The sequence below is a fragment of the Stomoxys calcitrans genome, chromosome 5 (assembly GCF_963082655.1).
Source record: "Stomoxys calcitrans chromosome 5, idStoCalc2.1, whole genome shotgun sequence".
Classification (NCBI taxonomy): Eukaryota; Metazoa; Arthropoda; class Insecta; order Diptera; family Muscidae; genus Stomoxys; species Stomoxys calcitrans.
Window position 1 is genome coordinate 130,356,487 of NC_081556.1, and position 25,050 is coordinate 130,381,536.

Genomic DNA, 25,050 nt, shown 5'->3' on the forward strand with positions numbered 1-25,050 from the left:
ATTGATTTATAACTAATTGAATTAGTTCCATTAATCTTGGGTAATAAATTTTATTTTTTATTTGGTTATAGGTTTCCTGTATGCCCGAGTGCATACTTTCTTTTACATGATATAATGATATCTGTTTCACCGCCTCCACTTCTGTTTCTATATCTTGAGCCCTGATAGTGCATTTAATAAATTCCACTTGTTTCTCATTAGAGTACATTTCTATTAGTTTTTCCTGAACAGTATTATAGCTTCTCTCCGATACTTCCGAAAATATACCTATTTTTCCTTTGGTAATATACTTTCTAAATATTTCCCCCATTTCGTGAAAATCACTTTCCGCTATGAAAATTATCCTTTTATTATGTAAATGTTTTATTTCCTGAACTTTATCATTTGTAAGTATAATCTGTGTCCTGTACTTATTCACTATTTCTTCTTTTATAAAGAAATGATCTTGTAAATTTTCATCAGCTGAATGAATTGTAATCATTGATACATCATCATCATCCTCAATATTATTTATTATTCTCAATTCTGAATTATTCTCCGAATTTTGTACCTTATCTGAAATGGTATCATCTTCATTATCTTTCTCAATTCTACTTAGAAAATCTGCCACCTTGTTTTCCTTGCCTTTTATGTATTCTATATTAAAATCGTATTCTCCTAATTTCAAAAACCATCGCTGGTGCCTGGGTGACATGTCTTTCCCTCTATATTTTGTGTGTAAAAATCTGATGGGTTGGTGATCCGTAAATATTTTAAATTTTCGACCATAGAGGTATGGTCTCAAATAATTAACGCTCCATAATATTGCTAGAAATTCTTTGTCCGTTGCCGAATAATTTCTTTCGTGATTGTTAAGCGTTCTTGATGCAAAACAAATTGGATGTCCCTCCTGTGACAGGACAGCACCGATTGCGTAATTCGACGCATCTGTAGTTAATGTAAATTGTCTTTCATAATTTGGGTATCTTAAAATTGGATGAGAGCTAATTAAAGATTTTAATTTTTCAAAAGCTTCTATGTATGTAGGGTCCCTTAAATTTATTTTTACACCTTTCTTTAAGTATTTTGTTATTGGCTGTGCGACTTTAGCATAATCTCTCACAAATTTTCTATAATATCCCGTTAATCCCAGGAAACTTTTGATTTGTTTTTCTGTTTTAGGTAAATCTAATTCTTGAATAACCTTAATTTTATTGGGGTTTGGTTTTAGTCCTTCCTTTGTCAGAATATGCCCCAAAAATTCCGTCTCTCTTTTCATGAAATTACATTTGTCGATTTGTATTTTTAAATTTGCCCGTTCCAATACCGTGAAAATGTCCGTTATGGCTTTAACGTGTTCCTTAAGAGAAGTACTAAAAATAAGTATATCGTCCAGATAAACTACACATGTTTTATTAATGAAATCTCTTAGTGTTTCATTCATTAATCGTTGGAATGTCGCTGGGGCATTTTTTAACCCAAACGGCATTCTTATGAATTCATATAATCCGTGAGGTGTCACAAAAGCTGTTTTCTCTCTGTCCTGTTCTCTTATTAGAATTTGATGGTATCCCTTGGCTAGATCCAAGGTAGTAAAATATTGTGCTCGTCCTAGTTTATCTAAAATTGAATCTATGTTCGGTAGTGGATATTTATCATCGATCGTCACTTCATTAAGCTTCCTATAATCTACCACTAATCTATATTTACGCTCTCCAGAATTATCTATTTTCTTGGGTACTACTATTAATGGGCTTGAATATCTTGAACAACTTTTCCTAATTATGCCCTGTTCCTCCATTTCCCTGATCTGTCGTCGTACTTCTTCTTCATGTTGTGGCGGATATCTGTATAATTTGGAATTTATCTGTTCATTTGTTGTCGTTCTTATTTCATGTTTTATTGTCATTGTACTTGTCAATTGGTCCCCTTCTTTAAAAAATATTTTGTCGAATCTTCTTAAAATTCTCGTAACTTCTAAATGCTCCTCTGCATTTAAATGATTCAACTGAATTCTGTCCAAGTCAACTTCCAGTTTTTCCAATGAACATATTTCCAAATCCCTATATGGATTAATTAAAAATTTTGTAATCTCGTTATTAAATGTTATGTGTCCGTCTATTAAATTTATCATCGTGTTAAAATGGTTTAGTAAATCAACTCCTATAATAAAATTGTACTTTCTTCCTTTTAACTCTTGCATTTTCCACTTAATTTTTGTATAATTTGGTAAGTTAAATTCCATAGGTGCGTCAGTTATAACTTCAAATTTAATTATGTCCTTCCTAGTTATGGTGCTAAATTCTATAGGTTGTTTTAGTAAAACTCGTTCAAAATCTTTTACCTTACTGTCAATCAGGCTTAAGTTTGCGCCTGTATCAATCAAAGCTTTATATTTCCTTTTATTAATCGTAATGGTTATGGTAGGTAAACAATCGGAGGTTGTTTCCGAAAAAAATTATTTTGTCTTTGGTCTTGTCCGTTATCCTGATGTAAATTTGGTTCAGAGTTTCCTACTACTCGATAATTATCTACTTCTATATTGTCTATTTCCATAGGTTCCTGCTGGTCTTGCCTAGGTTGATTCAAGCGATTTTGGCTGAAATTTGGCCTAGGGTTTCCTACCTGTTGCTGAAACCTTCTGAAATTTCCCGACATATTATTATAGTTACTTTGTTGGACTCTATACTGTCCTGAATGATTAAAATTTCCATTTTGATTCCTATTATTATAGTTATTATTATAACTGTTATTTTGTTGGACTCTATACTGTCCTGAATGATTAAAGTTTCTATTCCTATTATAGTTATCGTTATTATTATTATTATAGGTTTTATTATTATCATTATTATTTCGTTCTTGTCTAATATCCGACCTAAAATTATTTTGTCCTAACCAATTCCGTTGATTATATCCCTGGTTATTACTGTTAATCTGCGGATTAAAATTATTCCTATTTTGCGACCGATTTTGTCTAAATGTTACGTCGTCTTTAGTCCTAAACTTCCTATATTCTGGCCTAATGCATGTGTCTTCAAATCTCCTTCTTGTCAATATTTTTAATATATCATTAATGTTTCTTTCTTCGTAAATTTTGTCTAACAGTGTACCTTGTGTCATTTCCTTAACTGTATTTACTAAAAGACTGTCCACGTTTGATAAGTCAATATAGTGGTCATTTCGGTAATAAACTATTAACTCATCTGCCTTATATTTTAGATTCTGCAACTCTATTATTAATTCACTTACCGAATTTACTTTTAAGTTGGCTATCATCCTATATATATTGTGTGGTTCCACGTTCGGTCTATACCTTAGTTTTAAAGTCTCCTTGATTAGTTGCCAGTTGTCCGGTGTGGGTATGTTTATTATGACGTCTTTAGCTTGTCCCTGAATTATTTTATAGAATATTGTTCTTATGGCCTCTTTCTTAATATTTTCATCTTGTATAGTTGACAGCAAGTACTCAGTGCTACTAAAAAAGCTGTTCACCGTTACTTCTCCGGTGCCGGTGAAAATGGGTAGATGATTTATCGTTTTTAAAATGTTGTCTTTTGCATTATTTGATTGTGTATCATATAACACCGGGTTACGCTGTTGTTGTTGTAGTTCTTGTGTTTGCTGTTGCAATTCTAGATATGCTTGGCGTAACCGTTCCAATTGTTGATCCTTTCTGGCTAGTTCTTCTGCCACATTTACGGATGCGATGTGAGCTTGTTCCTCCATTCTTCTTCGTTTGTCGAAGACTTTTTGCCTTTGCGAATACACTTTTAAAAGAAAAAAAAAGGATTGACTTCCTTTATCTAGTGGTGTCCACTTAACTTAAATGTTCACTGCACTATTGTTTATTTTAGTGGTGTTCAATTTTTTGAATTATTCACTGCACTATTGTTTATTTTAGTGGTGTTCAATTTTTTGAATTATTCACTGCACTATTGTTTATTTTATAATCCTGGAGGGTCCCGTAGGATTCGCAGAATTTATTTAATTATTTATAATTTAGGTACGTTTCACTGGATCCTTTTTAATTCCTAAAGGATCCTACCGACTGCGCCAATTAGATAACCTGATTAATTATGTTTATTAAAAAAAACAATTGTTTTTTTCTTTCTTTTATTTATTTATTCGTCGACTTGCGACTAAGAGGATGGAACTAAGACTAACTTTTACATTTTTAATTTACTTATTCTACAGGTATTATTTGTTAATTAATTATTGCAGTGTTAGCATAAGTTTATTTTAAATGAAATTTGATTAACACACTTTTGTAAATAATTGTATACTCAGCTCCAGACAGTTTTAACTGGAAAAATAAAATAAAGTCAAACTAAAGAATGTCAAATTCACTTATGCTTACAGTGCAATAATTGTACACGTTTTATTGGCTAATTGTTTCCAAGAACTTATCAATTTTATCAGGGGTAGTATGATTATACGTAACTCGCCCACCGGACTTGGCTATAAAAAGGAGGCCCCTTATCATTGAGCTTAAACTTGAATCGGACTGCACTCATTGATATGTGAGAAGTTTGCCCCTGTTTCTTAGTGGATTGTTCATGGGCAAGATTTGTAATTTGTAAGTCACTTGCCGGCAGCACTTGGGGTGCAGACAAAGAAACCTTGTTGACCACGTACAAGGGCAATTGACAGGTCTGTGGTAAGTTTTGTAGCGCCAGTGTGGTCACGTCAGCTCTGTGACAAGCAGTGGAATAATATTCAGATCTGTCAGAATGCCGCCCTTTGAACTGCGACGGGCTGTCTTCTCAGTTCCCATGTGGTCTACCTCCATCAGGAGGTAGCTCCCATATATATTTTTCATCCGATATGACCTTTTAAGGCTGTAGAAGCCACAATTTTGGTTAGATCTCTACAAAAATTTTCATGAGATTGTTTAATCGACATGTGGAAAATTTCATCGAAATCGTTTGGACTTTTAAGGCTGTAAAAGCCTCAATTTTCGTACCACCGTAAGAAAATCGTATCGTATATTCGATATTTCAATAGATATGTAAAATTAAAGTCTGACTAACTTTGGATAGAGTTTCTATCTAGTATTACGTATACTCGGTGGTGTAGGGTATTATATAGTCGGCTCCGTTCCACTTTTGCCTTTCCTTACTGATTTTATACGCCAATGGTGGTGGGTATAAAATATGTGAACTGTCATTTGTGTTAATCTCCACCTTTAGCTTATGATAAAATCATAAATTCTCTATTTTTTTTTTAATTAAATTTCATCTAACCTTTGAATTATCCACTCAAATGCAATGCTTTTATTGTCATATTATATTCAAATTTAAAACAGCCACAAATTATATTTAAATTTAAAATCGTTTCTAGTTTACTACACAATTTTAAGTGCTTCTGTCGGCATTCATATGCAAAACTCAATAATCGATGGGGATTCATACACATTTTCAGAAGTTCAATGTTGTTTACATGGCAATGGCCATAATTAAATACACTTTATTACTAATTAAACAATTATATTCAAATTTTATTTAAAATCCCATTCAATCTCTCACTATTGGATAAAATTTTAGATGTAGCTAAGCAAAGGTCGCTTTATGTATACAATGTACATGTGTTGTAGTGCCTACAACCAACTTCACACACCATATCAATGTAAATTGAATGTGTGTGTGTGGGTGTGTGTGTGTTTGAAAATATTTTGTGTTAAAATAATGTATTTGTGACACAACATTTACAATTCTGTGACATTTTTTGGCCAAACATTCGAAAACCACAAAGTGACAAATACTCGAATACTGTGTATCGAGAAAAAATAAAACCAAGAAAAATGTCAACCAATATTGGTTTTACAGGGTTGGGCAACATGAGTGGCGTTGAGTCTTAAACAGGCGATCAATTATGAAATATTGAATTGTATGAATCCACCACCTGGGGTTTCTATTGCAGTCCAGAATGACGCAAGTGCTTAGTGTCTGGAGAAAATCTAGTCATATTCAGTCATTATCTAGAAATATCAGGGCAATAACACAAAAGTCTTCAAAGTCCCCTCGTACCGCAGAGCCAATAATAGCTATCTCCACCTATATGCAGCAGAACCTGAACGACCTGACGTCGCACAGTGGGATGAAAAAAAAAAATAGTGGGAATTAGTCTGCCATTTGTGAACTGACACAGTGGGATGAAAAAAAAATTGTGGGAATTAGTCTGCCATTTGTGAACTGATAAAGATACCTTATATGGTTATAGCTGAGGTGTTATTTAGACTTTTCGCGCCATCCAAGGTCACTATGGCCATTAAGCCGATTTTGTAAACATCCATCCCCAGTATGCGGTTTTGGAATTTTTTATCAAGAAATGTGGCCAAAATTTAGACTATATCCTTCGGATTCGCAAAAAAACATTTTCATTTATATAGGTATCACCTGGCATAACAAAAACACGTAAAAGCGTGCAAAGTTCAGCCGAGCCGGATCTTATATACCCTCCACCATGGATCGCTTTTGTCAAGTTCTTTAAATAACTTTTTCAAATAAAACAAGTAAAAGGCATAAAGTTCGGCAGGGCCGAACTTTGGATACCCACCGTGGTGGTGGGTATTTATGTAAATAAACTTTCGTCACAATTCGGTGAAAATTGGATAACTTATGCACCCAAATTCTGCACGGACATAGAGAGGTCTAATATATATGTCACTATTCAATTTTGTAGAACAAAATATTGGTCTTTTTGGCAGATATATCCAATTATAAACCGATCTAAAGCATATTAAGGTTGGATATGGTGAAGCTCAGAAAAACTCTCTGTTTAAAATTTCAGCGAAATCAGGTAATAAATAAAGCTTTTATGGGCTTCAGTCCCCTTATCGGCAGGTCGATTTATTTAGAAGCTATATCTAAATATAGTCCGATCAGGACCATATTAAGGTCGAATGTTGGGAGGTCTTAACCTACTCACTGTTTCAAATTTCAGCGAAATCGGGTAAAAAATAACGCTTTTATTGGCTTCAGACCCTATATCGGCAGATCGGTCTATATGGCAGCTATATCTAAAAACAGTCCGATCTGAACCATATTTAGGTCGGGTGTCAGGAGGCTAAAAATAACTCAGTTTCAAAATTTTAGTGAAATTGGTTAAAAAATCAAATTTTTATGGGCTTCAAACCCTTTATCGGCAGATCGGTCTATATGACAGCTGTATCTAAATATAGTCCGATCTGTACCATATTTCGGTCAGACATTGGGAGGCTCAAGACTGCGCATTATTCCAAATTTCAGCGAAATCGGATACAAATTAAATCTTTTATGGCCTTCAGACCCTTTATCGGGAAATCGGTCTATATGGCAGCTATATCTATATATAGTCCGATCTGAACCATATTTAGGTCAGGTGTTAGGAGGCTAAAAATCAATCAGTTTTTAACCGAAATCGGTTAAAAATTAAAATTTTTATGGGCTTCAGACTCTTTATCGGCAGATCGGTCTATATGGCAGCTATATCTAAATATGTACCTATCTAATCCATATTTGGGTCAGATGTCGGGAGGCTTAAAATAACCCATTGTGGCAAATTTCAGCGAAATCTGGTAATAAATAAAGCTTTTATGGTCTTCAGATATATGCAGCTCCCATATAAACCGATCTCGGATTTTCAATTCTTGAGCCGCTGGATGGCGCAATTATTAACCGATCTGGCTGTCATGTAAACCGATCTCCAGATTATATAATATAATCGGTCTGTAAGCTGATATAGCTCGCATATAAACAGATCTCCTGATTGTATTTCTCGAGTCACTACTGAAGTTTTGCACAATGAATTCCACTTTGTTCACCAAGAGCCAAACTATTAGTAAGGTCGAAATCATGTCCGCCCAACGCCTGGTGTGAACATCAGAAAAATTGTCAACTGTGGTTATCCCCTAACTGATGCTGGCAACATTTGTGAGGTATCCTGTCATGTTAAAACTTTTGTACTAAGTGGTGTCGTTCGGATTCGGCATAAAAATAGGAGGCCCCTTATCAATGAGCTTAAACTTTAATCGGACTGCACTTATTAATATGAGATGAATATCCCCTGTTTCTTAATGGAATGTTTGGGGGAAACTAAGTAGTTTAGTTAGCACACACCCTTGTACACTTGTTTACAAATTTAGTTAAGATTGCTGTTTACAAACATCTATGAGTCCGTTGCTTGTGGATCAAGGGGTTGGGACACATGCGCAGGTAATTTGACACCTAAATATGGATACAAGATTTATGTGTTTGCGTTTATATAAGGCTGCAAACAAAGCACTCTTGTGCGAGATCTGTTCAAAATGTGAGAATTGGGAAGAGCCCGCCCCTTCTTAGATCAATTTGGGTTCAAAATCATCTTTGTATCCTGTCGTTTGGTGTTGATGTATCTTGGGTTCGGTGGAGGCCACCATAGCGCAGAGTCTAGCATGTCTGCCTACGATGCTGACCACTTGGGTTCAAAACCTGACAAGAACATCAGAAAAATGTTCAGCTGTGGTTATTTCTTCCTAATGCTGGCGACATTTGTGAGGTACTATGCCATGTAAAAACATCTCTAAAAAAGGAGGAACCTTATCATAGGGCTTAAAACTTGAATTGGACGGCACTCGTTGATATGTGGGAAGTTTGTCCCTGTTCTTTGAGAAAATGTTCGTGGGTAGGTTAGGTAAGTTTCGAAAAGAGGGTGCTGATATTAATCCGCCCCATGCCACTATGGACATGCACCTAGGCCAGTTATCGGCTTGTTGTTCGTGGGTAGCTTTCCATTGCATGTTGGGTTTAGAGAGCATATGCGCCAGTCTCCTGCTTACTCTATCGAAGTTTTACACATTCGATGAAAAAAGTCTTTGCAGTTCTTGCATTCGGGTCAGCAATATTATACTCTGATTAGCCGAAATTATCTATCTCATCACTATGTCCTGGTAGGGAAACAGATTTTGGCGAACCCATCAATGGCTATCGCAGTTAGTTTGCTCGCATTTTGTATTGTAAACTACTCTGTACTCTATATATCAAGCTACAACCTCTGGTTGAACCAAAATATCATAGTTGACCAAAATTGCAGAAGACACGTACGAGTAGGTGTGACCACCATCAAACGATGTGTGTATAGAATTCTGTTTATGTTTGGCCTCAACAACACAATTTGCTGCTCTCCCCTCTGATTTCAACATTGCGACCAGGTGTTCCTTTGTATGTGTTTTTGGGTATGCGATTGTGTGTGGTTTTTATGTTTGTAATTATTTTGTTGAAAAATAGTTTTTGAATAACACATTTATTAGAGTTGGTTTTGCTGTTGGCACGAACATATTTTTGCCAACATATTTGGCAAAAATATTCTCCATTATGATCAGAATGGCCGTCATCATCATCATCATCATGATGATGGTCATTTTCATTTTCTTCGAAACTCATATGTGAATGCAATTGACCAAAATTGTGCAACTCATAAAAGCAGTTGTGGTTGCAGCACATGGTCATTTGGTGGGAGGGTGGAGGGGGGTGGTAATGTTCATGAACAAATGCATGTACGAATGCAAATGATTAAGAACTCTCTGCTTTTGGTATGTTTTATTCAAAATAAAATTCCCATTATTGCCGAGACATTATAAATCAAATTGTTGTTGTTGTCGTTGTTGTTGTTGTTGGCCACAATAAAATGACTGCAACCATGTCCAGCTAAGTGGAAAGGATAACAAGGATTATAATTGAAAAGCATAAACATTTGGAAATTGTGCAATTTGAATATTTTCATCAAATGATTTCGATGCTTTAACGTGCAATTGATATGCAGAAAACCTTGGAGCGGATGTTAGTATGTTCATCTATTATACCGAAATGCTGTATTCGAATCGTGGAGGGAAAATCAGACAAATTTTAAGAGTTTAAAAGAGGTCCCTTGTTATTGAATCAAAACATGGATATAGGACAGCTCTTATTGATTTGAGAAAAGTTACCTCGCTTTTTTGTAAATGGAATAAAAATGTACATTTGATGGCTAGGGCGAAATCGCTTCTGTAAAGTTATTGCCATAGACATTCAAATAGCCTGAATGGTAATGCAGTAGCCCGGTCAGGTACCGTATATCGTGTGGATGCTAGAAGGATTCCCAGAGTGATAAGTCCCTTCACTGACAACGAGGATGATTCTGTCTTAATCGTAGATGGCTGCGACACCGACTATACGGTGTTTAGCGGTATTCAAAGTGGGGATATGCCTGTATACAGAAGGGCGGTGTGGGAAGATATTCTTGGTAAACAATTATTGTAGGCTTAGCGCCGGGTTGGAGGGAGTCCTAGGGTCCATAGCAAAGGCCTGTAACTGTTTTTGCTGAACTCGTGAAAGCTGAACACTCGTGCTGTTGTATTTCAAGTCTGCAGAAGAGTGAGACACTGAAGACAGTGAGCCGCACAAATTTATCTCGAATTCATAGTCGCTATAGTGAGATATGAGAAATAACTCGCTGCACACTGAGTCATATAAAAGCGTCACGCTGCTATTAAAAAACAAGATATGATCCGGTTTAGACCACAATAAAATTATATGTTGAAGACCTGTGTAAAATGTCAGCCAATTCGAATAAGAATTGCGCCCCTTTGGGGGCTCAAGAAGTAAAATAGAGAGATCGATTTACACAAATGTAAACAAAATTTCGCGCAATTTTTTCCTAAAGCAAGCTAAAAGTAACAGCTGATAACTGACAGAAGAAAGAATGCAATTACAGAGTCACAAGCCGTTGAAAATATATTACTACTATATTACCGCCAATTAATTTTTGGGGAACCCAATATATAGGAGCTGTATCGAGCTATAGACCGATTCAGACCATAATAAACACGTATGTTGATGGTCATGAGAGGATCCGTTGTACAAAATTTCAGGCAAATTGGATAATAATTACGACCTCTAGAGGCTCAAGAAGTCAAGATCCCAGATCGGTTTATATGGCAGCTATATCAGGTTATCATTCAATTTGAATCATACTTGGCACAGATGTTGGATATCATAACAAAACACATCGTGCAAAATTTCATTCCAATCGGATAAGAATTGGGCTCCCTAGAGGCTCAAGAAGTCAAGACCCAAGATCGGTTTATAAGGCAGCTATATCAGGTTATGAACCGATTTGAATCATACTTGGCACAGTTGTTGGATATCATAACAAAACATGTCGTGCAAAATTTCATTCCAATCGAATAAGAATTGCGCTCTCTAGATGCTCAAGAAGTCAAGACTCATGATCGGTTTATAAGGCAGCTATTTCAGGTTATGGACCGATTTGAACCATACTTGGCACAGTTATTGGATATCATGACAAAACACGTGGTGCAAAATTTCATTCTAATCCGATAAGAACTGCGCACTCTAGAGGCTCAGGAAGTCAAGACCCAAGATCGGTTTATATGGCAGCTATATCAAAACATATACCGATATACCCTATTTACAATACCAACCGACCTACACTAATAAGAAGTATTTGTGCAAAATTTCAAGCGGCTAGGTTTACTCCTTCGGAAGTTAGCTTGCTTTCGACAGACGGACGGACGGACATGGCTAGATCGACATAAAATGTCGCGGCGATCAAGAATATATATACTTTATAGGGTCTCAGACGAATATTTCGAGTAGTTACAAACAGAATGACGAAATTAGTATACTCCCCATCCTATGGTGGAGGGTATAAAAAGACCTGATCACACAAATCGTTGTTATGTCAATCAACCACGTTGTGTTCGTACGAATTTCGTACTACGAAAGCAGACGACAACAAAAATACTTTATCTGAAACAAAATGTACCCGAAATGGTTTTGTGGAGGCCTTTGGTCCATATACATAAGATGGCTACCCTTATTATTGAGCCTTATCGTTAGTATAGTCCCCACCATAGGATGGGAGTATACCAATTTCGTCCTTCCGTTTGCAACATATCGAAAAATCGATCTGGGATCCAGCAATGTATATATGTTTTGGATGGTCTTGAGATTCTAAGTGGATTTTGCCATGTCCGTGCGTCTTTCCATCCATCTGTCTGTCCATCTCGTGATAGCACTGAAAACTTTTGAAGGAATAAAGCTAAGAGCTTGAAGTATTTCCTATTAGTGTAGGTCGGTTGGGGTTATACATGGGCCATAATGGTCCATGTATTGATTAGCTGCAATATAAACAACATTAACTGTACGGCGGTTAACAATAGCCAAGGGAGCCTCCGTCAGCATTTGTGTAAAAAGGCGTTATGCGTAAAGGATCTTGGTCAGCATCTTTTGTAGGTTTAGTGCAAACTTTGAGTCCTTTCATAGATTTATGAACCTTAGACAGGACCCTCAATCAGTGCTAAGCCTACAATAGATGCCATCCAAGAGTACCTTCCAAAACCGAATATAGCCGAACAGGCTACATTCACATCTTCCTTTGTCTGCAGCTTTCAATACTTCCGAATAGCACTCATTTCGTCTTATGTAAGGTTTAATCACTTATGGAACCTCTCTGATGTAGTTCTCCAAATTAGCACAGCATGTGCTGTGCTGAAGTAAGGCAAGTGAGAAAGACAACTTTAGGCGTTAGCGAAACTGACTGCAAATAGGACAGCATTAACTGCTTGTGTAAAGAATGGGATATTAGTGACCATAATCCTATTGAGGCGATGGTCACAGACATGGATAGACGGACCAGGGTTGCTTTAAAGCGATCTAGGTGATGGAAGCGATCTAGAAGTTGGATGTTCATTTTGACGATACCATAGGCGTTAATGAACTTGACGTGATGTCTAACAAGTAAAAGCGTGCAAAGTGTGGCCGGGCTGAATCTTATATAACCTCCACCATGGATTGAATTTGTCGAGTTTTTTTCTCGGTAGCTCCTTTTAGGCAAACAAAGGATTAAAGAAAATAATTGTTATGCTATTGGAGCTATATCAAGTTATGGTCCAATTCGGACCATAAGAGTTACAAACGGAATCGAATTGAATGTTGCAGACCATAGTAGAAGCCATTTTATACAATTTCAGCCAATTCGAAAAGGAATTGCGTCCTTTAAGGGCTCAAAAAAAAAAAAAAAAAAAATAATAAGGAGATCGGTTTATATGGGAACTGTATGAGGCTATAGACCGATTCAAACCATATTTGACATGTATGTTGAAGGTCATAGGAGAAGCTGTTGAACAAAATTTCGGATTATAATTGCGCCCTCTAGAGGGAAGTCAAGAAGTCAAGATTCCAGATCGGTTTATATGGGATTTATATCAGATTTTAGACCGATTGGAATCATATTTGGCACAGTTGCTGGAAGTCATAACAAAACTCATCATGCAAAATGTCAGCCAAATCCGCCCTCTAGTGACTCAAGAAGTCAATATTCAAGATCGGTTTATAAAGCAGCTATATCAGGGAAAAGGCACTTTTTCGAATTTCATTAAAATCGGTTGAGAAATAAGACTTTTATGGGCTTAATACCATATGTCCGGAGATCGGTCTATATGACAGCTATCTCAAAATGTGATCCGATCTGGACGATATTCAACAAAAAGGTGTAGAGGGGTACCATATAACATATGGTCTGATCTGGACTACATTTCACAGAAATAGGTAGGGGTCTACCAGAACTCACTTTGGCAAATTTCATCGAAATCGGATGACAAATTACCAATTTTTTGCTTCAAGACATAACGTCTGGAGATCGGTCTATATAGCGCCTATATATAACTAAATTCGAATTTTAAGAAATCAAAAAGTCAGATTTATATACAAAGAATACATCTATTCTGGTTCGTCTTCAAATTCTGATTCGATCTAGCCATGACCGTCCGTCCGTCTGTCGAAATCCCGACAGCGGTCGAACGCGTAAAGCTAGCCGCATAAAATTCTGCACAGATAGTTAATATTGATGTAGGTCGTTAGGGATTGCAAATGGGCCATATCGGTTCAGATTTGGATATAGCTCCCATATAAATCGATCTCCCGATTTGACTTCTGGAGCCCCTGGAAGCTGCAATTTTCATCCGATATGGCTGCAAAATTGCAAGTGGTGTTCTGTTATGACTAGCAACAACTGTGTCGAGTACGGTCCAAATCGGTCAAGAACCTGATATAGCTCCCATATAAACCGATCTCTCGATTTGATTTCTTGAGCCCCTGAAAGCTGACACTTTTGTCCGATTAGGCTGAAATTTTGCGCATGGTGTTCTGTTACGACTTCCAACTACTATGCCACGTACGGTTCAAATCGGTTAAGAACCTTATATAGCTCCCTTATAACCCGATCTCCCCATTTGACCTCTTGAGCCCCTGGAAGCTGCAATTTTTGTCTGATTTGGCTGAAATTTTGCACATGGTGTTCTGTTATGACTTAAAACAACTGTGTTAAGTACGTTTCAAATCGGTGTATAACCTAATATCGCTCCCATATAAACCGATCTCCCGATTTGACTTTTTGAGCCCCTGGAAGCCTCAATTTTTGCCTGATTTGGCTGAAATTTTGCACATCGTGTTTTGATATGACTTTCAATAACTGTTGGATCCAAATCGGTAAAGAACCTGATATATTGGGTTGCCCAAAAAGTAATTGCGGATTTTTCATATAGTCGGCGTTGAAAAATTTTTTCACAGCTTGTGACTCTGTTATTGCATTCTTTCTTCTGTCAGTTATCAGCTGTTACTTTTATTTTGCTTTAGAAAAAAAGTGTAAAAAAATTATATTTGATTAAAGTTCATTCTAAGTTTTATTAAAAATGCATTTACTTTCTTTTAAAAAATCCGCAATTACTTTTTGGGCAACCCAATAGCTCCCATATAAACCGATCTCCCGATTTTAATTCTTGAGCCCTTACAGGCCGCGATTTTGATCCGATTTGGCTGAAATTTTGCATATAGTTCTGTTATGACCTCTTATATTTGTGCCAAGTACGGTCCAATTTGGTGAAGAACATGATGTAGCTCTCATATAAATCGATCTTCTGATTTGACTTCTTGAGCCCTTATAAGTCGCAATTTTTGCCCGATTTGGCTGAAATTGGGCATTTAGTGTTTTGTTTTGACACTTAACTCCTGTGCCAAGTATTGTCCAAATCGGTTCATAATCAGATATGGCTACCATATTTTAGCAGAATCCATGGTGGTGGGTTCGCAAGATTCGACTCGACCGAACTTAGCACGCTTTTTCTTGTTACTTGTTTCTTTTATAGACCGCACATTTGAGAACCGTTTCACACGAGATTTTCCACATCTCAATATACAATTTGTTTTAAAAATCAACTCAACTTTGGTCTTATTATATACTGTTCATTTCATCTCATTGAGTGTTTGGTTATTTAATTATGCAAGCTTCATAATTTACTTTGACTGTCACTCTTGCTCGCTGTTGCACATTTTCTTTTCAGTTTTCCTTTCCTCTTCCACCTATGAATGGGGGTATACTAATTTCGCCATTCCGTTTGTAACACATGCATATATGGATAAGAGACTCCACAAAGTATATACATTCTAGATCGTATTGACATTCTGCGTCGATTTAGCTACGACGATTTCTATCTATCTGTCGAAAGCCTGCCAGCTGTTGAGCGAGTTTCTTGAAATTTTGCACAAATACTTCCTAAAAGTGTAGGTCAGTTGGTATTGTAAGTGGGTCATATAGGTCCATGTTTCGTATAGCTGCACAGTTGAAAATAATTTTGAAAAACAACAACTTTGGTCGAAAAACAACTACGAAAATTTGTTAATTTTCCTGCAACAATTTATGTTGAATCTCTACGACCCAAAATTCAAATTTGTTGTTGAAAGGCACTCTATGCAAGCAAACATATAACAACAAAAACAATATATCCACAAGCAAGACAAAAAACCATCTAACCAGCCAACACATGTGCTATACTTCGGGTGGTGGTGTTTTTATTTTCTTTGTTCGGCTCGCGCTGCTTTCTCTCGTTCGGTTTATTGCTGTTCTCGGGGGTTTCTCTGTCCATTTTTCTACTATTACCCTTAAAAACACATTTTAATAACTTTGGTGCCGCAGAGTATTAAACTCAGGGTCTCTTGTTTGTTAGTCTTGAACGCTTCCTCTAGCCTACCGACATCAACTTCTTTATGATGAAATAAATCAATCAGTTAGTGAAGAGTTCTGTAACTGTGCCAAGAATGGTCTAAATCGGTTGATAACTTAATAAAGTTGCAATTTAAACTAGTCGTAGCCTGAGTTCCTAAGCCTCTAGGAGGTGCAATTCTTATCCTATTTGGCTGAAAGTTTGCACAAAATGTTTTATTTTGATTTCCAACGAGCGTGCTAAGTAAGGATAAAATCGGTATGTAACCTGATTTAGCTGCTATATAAACCGATCCTTAGATTTGACTTCTTGATCCTCTAGAAGGGGCAATTGCAACTCGATTTGGCGAACATGTTGCTCTGCTTCCATCAGCCGTGCCGAACATGGTCGAAATAGTTTTATAACCTGATATAGCTTCCATATAAACCGATTGCCCGGTTTGACTTCTTGAGCCTCTATGCAGTTATTCGGCAGAAATTTAAAAATTTCTAGTTTTTTGTGACTCCTAATAATCATAACAGGAGGTCACTGAAGCCCAGAGCTTAGCATGACCACCTTTGACGCTAAACGCCTGGGTTCGAATCCTGGCGATAATATCAGACAAAATTTTAAGCACTGATTTTCCCCTCCTAATGCTGGGGGACATATGTGAGGTACTATGCTATGCAAAAACTTCTTCCCAAAAAAGTGTCGCTCTGCGGCACGCCGTTCGGGCTCGGCTATAACAAGGAGGTCCCTTATCAATGAGCTTACACTTGAATCGGCAAGCACTCATTGATATGTTAGAAGTTTGGCCCTGTTCTTTAATGGAATGTCCATGGGCAAATATGATATAATCATGACAAGTACGTTACGCCTACATCTGTAGATGTATCTTCTTATATATAACAAGAGCCAAATCGGATGAGAATTGCGCCCTCTAGAGGTTCAAGAAATCAAAATCCCCACATCGGTTTATATGGCAGCAATGTCAGGTTCTATACCGATTTACGCCATAGTTAGCATAGTTATCGGAAGACATAACAAAACACCTCATGCTAAATTTCAACCAAATCGGATGAGAATTGCGCTCTCTATTGGTTCAAGAAATCAAGATCCAAGGTCGGTTTATCTGGCAGCTATACCAGATTTTGATCCGATTTGAATCATACTTAGCACAGTTATTGAAAGTGATACCGAAAACCCTACGTGAAAAATTTCAGTTAAATCGGATGAGAATTGCGCCCTCTAGAGGCTCAAGAAGTCAAGACCCAAGATCGGTTTATATGGCAGCTATATCAAAACATGGACCGATTTAAATCATACTTGCGTAGTTGTTGGAAATGCTACCAAAAACACTACGTGCAAAATTTCAATAAAATAATAAAATCGGATAAGAATTGCGCCTTCTAGAAGCTCAGGAAGTCAAGACCCAACATCGGTTTATATGGCAGCTATATCAAAACATGGACCTATTGGCCTATTTACAATACCAACCGACCTACACTAATAAAAAGTATTTGTGCAAAATTTCAAGTGACTAGCTTTACTCCTTCGAAAGTTATCGTGCTTTCGACAGACAGACGGGACGGACGGACATGGCTAGATCGTCTTAAAATGACATGACGATCAAAATGTATAAAGTATATATATATGGGGCCTTAGACGCATATTTCGAGGTGTTACAAACAGAATGACGAAATGAGTATACCCCCATCCTATGGTGGAGGGTATAAACATTAATTTGGGTTTGTTTGTGTGCTCTTCATAGACTCAGAAACGGCTGAAATTTCCACAGATGGTGCATAAGTGATCCCGTGGTTAAAATAGGGTACTACATTTTTCGATAACTGAAGGGGGAGCGGACCCTCCCCCCTTACCCTAATTGTCAGAAACGCCAGATCTCAGAGATGGGTGGTGTGATTTTAACGAAATTTTGTGTGCTCTCTTATAGTAACGTACAAACAAAAATTTGGTATCCAAATTTCGGATGGGGTACCTAGGGGGCCCGCCCCACCCCCAAAACCTACCAAATATATATATACACCAATCATTGACAATATGGGATCCAAATGAAAGGTATTTTAGATTAGAAAACGAGTCTGATATCCAATTGTCGGACCAAGTGTTAGGGGGACCTCTCCAACCCCGAAAACACCCCAAAATCGGACATATATACAAACCAAGACAATTATGGACTCAAATGACAGGTATTTGCGAGTAAAAAAACGAATCTAATATCCAAATGTGGGACCACGTTTCTGGGGGTCCACCCCTTCCCCAAAACACCCCCCCCATACAGGACTTATTTACTAACCGTGGTAATATGGGACTCAAATGAAAGGCAGTTAAGATTAGAAAACGAATCTGATATCCAATTGTCGGGACAAGTGTTTAGTGGACCACCCCAACCCCCAAAATCGGACATATTTACCAACCATGGCAATATGGGACTCAAATGAAAGGTCTTTGGAAGTAAAGAACGAATCTAATATCCAAATGTGGGACCAAATTTCTGGGGGTCCACCCCTTCCCCAAAACATCCCCCAAACAGGGACTTATTTGCTCACACATGCAATATGGGACTCAAATGAAAGGTATTTGAGTGTAAAATACGAATTTGATATCCAAATGTGGGCCAAGTTTCGGGGGGACCACCCCTTCCCCAAAACACCCCCCCAAACAGGACATATTTGCTGACCATGGCAATATGGGACTCAAATGAAAGGTATTTAAAGATTAGAAGACGAATCTGATATCCAATTTTCGGGACAAGTGCTTGGTGGACAACCCCAACTCCAAAATCGGACAAATATACGACTATAGCAATATGGGGCTCAAACGAAAGGTCTTTGGGAGTAAAGCACAAATCTGATATCAACATTCCGGAAATGTATCTATGGGGCCATCCCACCTCCACAACTACACCCAAATGGAAGGTATTTGCTGACCATTGCAAATATGAGGCTCATATCAGAGGTTTTTTAGAATTGAAAACAAATCTGTACATATTTTCAAAGCCAAGTCACTGAGTGGCCGCCCATCCCCCAAAACACCCCCAAACCGGTCATGATTACCGACTATGGAAAAATGGGGCTCAAATGAAAGGTATTTGAAGTAGACCATGAATCTGATATCAATATGCGGAACCAACTGTCTAGGGACATCCCACCCCCATAACAACCCCCGATAAGGAGGTATTTGCTCTCCAAGACAATTTGGGTCTTCAACAAAGTGGAGCTCGATATTCATAGCTTTTAGTGCCCATACCCCAAACCGGGCATATTTGCTGCTTTTGCAATAAGGCGTTTAAATGAATGGTATTTGAGATTAGAAAACGAATTGATATCCAATTTTGGAGGCCAATGGCAATATGGGGTTCATATAAATAAATGCTGATATATTGGGTTGCCCAAAAGGTAATTGCGGATTTTTAAAAGAAAGTAAATGCATTTTTAATAAAACTTAGAATGAACTTTAATCAAATATATTTTTTTTACACTTTTTTTCAAAAGCAAGCTAAAAGTAACAGCTGATAACTGACAGAAGAAAGAATGCAATTACAGAGTCACAAGTTGTGAAAAAATTTGTCAACGCCGACTATATGAAAAATCTGCAATTACTTTTTGGGCAACCGGATCTTTTCAGGGCTTAGTGTTTGGGGGGCCACCCCACTCCCTAAAAATACCCCTAAATCGGCCATATTTACCGACCATGTCAATGTGGGCTTAAATGAAAGGTATTGGGGGGGTAGAGACAGAATTGATACCCGCTTTTGGGGACCAATTTTCTGGGGGTCTACCCTTTCCCAAAATACCCCACAAACAGTAATTTTTTACTGACCATCGCAATATGGGGCTCAAATAAAGGTATTGGGAGTAGAATACAAATTTGATATTCAAATATAGGACCATGTATTTAGGGCATCACCCCTTCCCCAAAACACCCCCCAAAGAGTAAAAATTTTTCGACAATGCCAATATGTGGCTTAAATGAAAGATATTTGAGATTAGAAACGAATTTGATAACCAATTTTGGGGCCATGTTTTTGGGGGACGTCTTATCCTGTAAACTCCCCTCAGAACTAATGGCAATATGGGGTCTAAATAAATGGTATTTGAGAGAAGAGCACGATGATGATATTTTTTCAGGGCCAAGTGTCTGGTGGACCACCTCGCCCTGAAAACACCCCTAAATCAGAAACCTTGCGAATATCGGGCTGAAATAAAGTTTTTTAAATTCGTGGAGCAATAAAGATGGGATTCTGATAAAGGCTCTTTTATTGTTAAACTGTTTGTCAAGCGATATACTACTGGGTTGCCCAAAAAGTAATTGCGGATTTTTCATATAGTCGGCGTTGAAAATTTTTTTCACAGCTTGTGACTCTGTAATTGCATTCTTTCTTCTGTCAGTTATCGGCTGTTACTTTAAGCTTGCTTTAGAAAAAAAGTGTAAAAAAAGTATATTTGATTAAAGTTCATTCTAAGTTTTATTAAAAATGCATTTACTTTCTTTTTAAAAATCCGCAATTACTTTTTGGGCAATCCAATATTTACGTAGCATAGCTCTTTAATTGTCGAAAATAAATTATTCCAAGGAAAACTTTGTTCCATACAAAGTAAAAGAAGTCGCAGCGGAGCGGGCCCCGTCCAGCTAGTCTCCCATATATTTGGAAAATTCATTCAAAGTATCAATTGCTATCCATGGTGGAGGGTGAAAAAGATTCAGCCTGGCCGAATTTAATAGCGCTATTACTTGTTCATTATAGTTTTCTTTTGCTCTCCCCAGACCAGCAATTAAAATCTCTTCTTTGCGATACCAAAAGAAAAACACTACTGAAAAAAAAGCTAAGATCTAAGGAATAGCAAGAGACTCACAAAAAGCTCAAGGCATTTTGCACAATCGCCATCTTGAACAAAAAGGATTCATTTCCATGGTATTTCTGTGAACCTAATAAGGCTTTATTAGTTCAATGCAAATGCTTCTCCAACGATGCTTTATGTTCACCAAACAACTATGGTCTATTGTTATTGAAGACTTGGCGGGGTTGAAGTGACCATCGACCCATCATCACGTTCATTCTGCATCCTCCATTTATTGAACAAAGAGCAGTAAAATTTGTAGCGAACAATGCGTCAATTAAAGTGAAAGACGTTTCTTAACGTTACAGTTTTGTTTTTTTTTAGTTGCTCCATATCTCTTTTCTTTTGGTCTTTGTGCATCATGGTATTGCTTGGACTCTTCTCATCACCAGTAATAAAAGTAATATTATAAACAGCTTAATGCTGTTAAAAGGGACATTTTGTTACTCATAATGGTTAGAGGTATTGAATGGAATATGCTTGCCATATTCGGCTTGAGGAAAACTGCCTTAAGCTAGATTGACTTCTATGCATTTACGCTTCCCTATGAATTGAGATTTCTTTGACAGGAGAAACTATTGGGTTGCCCAAAAAGTAATTGCGGATTTTTTAAAAGAAAGTAAATGCATTTTTAATAAAACTTAGAATGAACTTTAATCAAATATACTTTTTTTACACTTTTTTTCTAAAGCAAGCTAATATTAACAGCTGATAACTGACAGATTATATGGGAGATTTATCAAAACATTGACCGATATGGCTCTTTTAACAATCCCAACCTACATCTAAATAGGAAATTTCAAGCGCCTTCCGCTTTATTCCTTCGAAAGTTAGCGAGCTTTCGACAGCCGGACTGACTAAATCGGCTTAGAATGTCAAGACGATCAAGAATAGAAACACTTCATTGGGTGTCAGATCGATATTTCGATGCGTTGCGTAGTGTACAGGTAAGGATTGGTTGAAAAGAGGGTGCGAATACATATCCGCCTTATGCCACTATATGCAAATCTTGATCGATCTAGACCATCTTGAAGAAATATGTGGAGGGGCTCAACTTAACTCTTTGTCCCAATTTATGGCAACATCGGACAATAAATGCGCTTTTTATGGCCCCAAAACCTAAAACCAGAGAGATCGGTCTATATGGCAGCTGTATCCAAATCTGGACCGATCTGAGCCAAATTGATGGAGGATGTTGGAGGCCTAATACAACTCACTGTCCCAAATTTTCTCAAATCGAATAATAAAAGTAGCTTTTATTGCTCTATGACCCTAAATCGGAGGATCGGTCTATATGGCAGCTATATCCAAATCTGAACCGATCTGAGCCATATTGACGCACGATGTCGAAGGGCCTAACACAACTCACTGTCCCAAATTTCAGCAAAATCGGATAATAAATGTAGCTTTTATGGTCTATGACCCTAAATCGGAGGATCGGTCTATATGGCAGCTATATTCAAATCTGAACCGATCTGAGTCGTAATTGACGGAGGACGTCGAAGGGCCTAAGACAACTCACTGTCCCAAATTTCAAGCAAATCGGGTAATAAATGTAGCTTTTATGGGCCTATGACCCTAAATCGGAGGATCGGTCTATATGGCAGCTATATCCAAATCTAAACCGATCTGAGCCAAATTGACGGAGGATGTCGAAGGGCCTAAGACAACTCACTGTCCCGAATTTCAGCAAAAATCGGATAATAAATGTGGCTTTTATGGGCCTAAGACCCTAAATTAGAGAAGGGATCGGTCTATATGGAAGCTATATCTAAATCTGGACCGATCTGAGCCAAATTGACGGAGGTTGTCGAAGGGCCTAAGACAACTCACTGTCCCAAATTTCGGCAAAATCGGATAATAAATGTGGCCTTATTGGCCTAAGACCCTGAATCGGCGATCGATCTATATGGGGGGCTATATCAAGATATAGGTCCGATATAGCCCATCTTCGAACTAACCTGCTTATGAATAAAAAAGAACCTGTGCAAAATTTCAGCTCAATATCTCTATTTTGAAGACTGTAGCGTGATTTTAACAGACAGACGGACAGACGGACGGACATGTCTAGATCGTCTTAGATTTTTACGCTGATCAAGAATATATAGGTCGGAAATGCATATTTCGATGTGTTGCAAACGGAATGACAAAATTTATATACTCCCATCCGTCGGTGGTGGGGTATAAAAAGAGGCTAACTTCTCACATATCAATGAGTGATATTCGATACACCTTTAAGTTCAATAATCATGAGTTTTCTTTTTATATCCGAGTTTGAAACGGTGTGTCGCAGTACGACACCTCTTTTGGGAAGAAATTTTGACATGGCATAGTACCTCGCAAATGTTGCCTTAGGAGGGGAAAACCACAGCTGAAAAATTTTTTTTCAAGATGTTCTCCCCAGGATTCGAACCCGTGGCGTTCAGCTTCAAAGGCGGACATGCTAACCTCTGTGCTACGGTGCCCGCCAAAGGACTGCCGCCAATAAGCTTTGATAACCCGAAGCCTTTCGGGTCGACGCAGTCAGAGTTAAAGGCGTGTTCGACGAACGCATGTAGCCCTGAGGAACAGCGAAATGGTCGGTCGGACGGCGAAAATCCTATGGGGACATCCGGATTGTGAGAAGACGAGGCTCTTACTGAAAGGAAGTTAGAATGAGGTCAGTACAACTTTCGGTATCATAACAGGACACATTGGACTACAAGCTCAGTTATGTAAAATCAGTGCGGCAAGTGATAGCATGTGTAGAACATGTGGGGAAGATGATGAGATGTTGGAGCTTTCCTATGCCATTGGCTTTGGTGGCAAACAGACTCTGGTACTTAGGTGGAGACACAACAGCAGACATGAAACAACTTAGCGGCGTGGTAGGGAAAACAGTTAAAGATTTTGTAAGTTCCCCGGAATTTCTGACTTAGATTTTTCTTTTATATCCTCCACCATAGGATGGCCGCAAACTAATCTAGTCATTCGGTTTGTAACACCTCGAAATATTGATCTGCCACCGCATAAAGTATATATATTCTGGATCGTCTCGACATTCTAACTAGATCTAGCCATGCCTGTCCGTGTGCCAAGTACGGTCTAAATCGGTTCATTACCTGATATAGCTACCATATAAGTCGATCTCGGAGCTTAACTTCTTGAGCCGCTAGAGGGCGCAATTATTATTCGCTTTTGCTGAAATTTTTCATTAAGTGTTTTGGTTTGACTATCAATAAGTGTGTCAAGTATGGTCTAAATCGGTTCATTACCTGATATAGCTCCCATTCAAGCCGATCTCGGAGCTTAACTTCTTGAGCCGCTAGAGGGCGCAATTATTATTCGCTTTTGCTGAAATTTTTCATTAAGTGTTTTGGTTTGATCATCAACAAGTGTCTCAAGTATGGTCTAAATCGGTTTATTACCTGATATAGCTCCCATACAAACCGCTCTCGGAGCTTAACTTCTTGAGCCGCTAGAGGGCGCAATTATTATTCGCTTTGGCTGAAATTTTTCATTAAGTGTTTTGGTTTGACCATCAACAAGTGTGTCAAGTATGGTCTAAATCGGTTCATTACCTGATATAGCTCCCATTCAAGCCGATTTCGGAGCTTAACTTATTGAGCCGCTAGAGGGCGCAATTATTATTCGCTTTGGCTGAATTTTTTCATTAAGTGTTTTGGTTTGACCATCAACAAGTGTGCCAAGTACGGTCTAAATCGGTTCATTACCTGATATAGCTCGTATACAAGCCGATCTCGGAGCTTAGCTTCTTGAGCCGCTAGAGGGCGCAAGTATCCGAATTGAGTGAAATTGTTCATGAAGTGTTTTGGTTTGACCACAGGCAAGTGGTCTAGTATCGTTCAAAAAGGTAACCTGATAAACCTCCACATAAACCGATCTTGGATTTTGACATAGTGAGCCGCTAGAGGGCGGAATTATTATCTGATTTGACTGTAATTTTGTACCAGCCATTTTTGTCTCACTTCTAACAACTGTGTTAAGTATGGTTCAAATCGGTGCATAAGCTGATAGAGCTTATCTCGGATCTTGATTTCTTGAGCCATATATCCCGATATCCCGATTTTATTTCTTGAGCCACTATAGGGCAATTCTTATCCGATTTGGCTGCAATTTTGCACAATAAATTCTACTTTGGCCTCCAATAGCCAAACCAAGTATGGTCCCAATCGTTTCAAAACTAACCATAACTCAAATAGCACAGCATTCTGA